General features: G+C 37.2%; 1 long non-coding RNA gene across 1 annotated transcript; it reads right to left on the bottom strand.

Moving 5' to 3' along the window:
- Window positions 1-321: 321 nt before the first annotated feature.
- LOC109593250 (uncharacterized) lies at window positions 322-782 on the bottom strand. The gene is made up of 2 exons (XR_002190835.1): window positions 497-782; window positions 322-423 (listed from the first exon to the last, which is right to left on the bottom strand). It is a non-coding gene; the product is annotated as an uncharacterized LOC109593250 (long non-coding RNA).
- Window positions 783-1,180: the final 398 nt, after the last annotated feature.

The raw sequence follows: 1,180 nt of genomic DNA, 5'->3' as shown, positions 1-1,180 counted from the left end.
TCTTTACTCCACAGATACTACTATGCTGGTTCTTGACTGCCGCTCTGGAGATACTACTGTCATATCAGTTCAGAGTGGACCTCAACTCAAGGAGACGCTGTGTGAAGTCGAGGTGTGAAGTACTCGTGTCATTGGAGGACGGGCCACCAGGCTCGGTGTAGTCTAATTCACTTCAATTTATTGTGATAAGCATTAGTTATCAGTATCATTATTATATTTCTATCATTATTGTACTCTTACTTTCTAAAACTTGTAGTATATATATTATAATTTTATTTATTTATAAAAGATGCAAGCGTCATGCATTTTGATCTTGGTAGGCTAGCAGGTCTATAATTACATGATTTTATTTTATAAATGATAATAATATAATAGCTGCTTCTTTGCTTGACAGAGCACTCTTTCTTGTGACTACCTGTCGTCCTATTGAATCATACAACATGAGAATAAGGTGGGTGAATTATATAAAATACATGTCGCTACGTTTACGACTTACCTGTCTCGTTTTATCATCAACCATGGCTCGTAGTCATTCTGTAAGTGTATCTAAGAAAGCCTGACTCCTGAAGAAACTGTTAGAAAAGAGAAAAGTCGAGCAACGCTTGGAGCGTTGCTCATGAAAACAAAAACGGTAGTGCCCAGACCCAACGGACCATGAACGGAATAACCACAATAAAAACGGAAACGGCGCTACAGTTTAATCGCCGTTCAACATAAACGGAACGCGAAGTTTTTATTGCCTTCTACTGTATGTATAAATTAGCAGTCATAGACATTAGTACATGTAGATTTTTTTCACTCATTCATCATTACACGGAGATAACGTGACAGCATGGAATATGCGTGAGCCACATTGTGATGCTATTAAATCAGAGCTTAGGCAAGCCTAAAAGCATGACTTGTTGCATTAATCATTAATTTTGGTACATAACATACACATGCAAGGTAAAAGAAGAATGAAACGTACAGTTAAGTCAACTCCAATTACATTCATATATTCACCTTTCACGCCCGCATTGGCAAATAAAAATTTCAATGATAAAAAAATTGTAATGAGGCTACCTGCCCTCTCCGCCAGCGAAACAGATCAAATTGGAGTGGGCTAATAAACTGGCAATGCTGATAAGCAATAAAATATCTGGAGATTGGGGGTTTTATATGTACATTAAGATTAAGAGTC

Source organism: Amphimedon queenslandica, unplaced genomic scaffold, assembly GCF_000090795.2.
Source record: "Amphimedon queenslandica unplaced genomic scaffold, v1.1 AMPQUscaffold_2324_Cont25674, whole genome shotgun sequence".
NCBI classification, from domain to species: Eukaryota; Metazoa; Porifera; class Demospongiae; order Haplosclerida; family Niphatidae; genus Amphimedon; species Amphimedon queenslandica.
The sequence above is the reverse complement of the archived record's forward strand: the minus strand, read 5'-3'. Positions and strand labels throughout refer to the sequence as shown.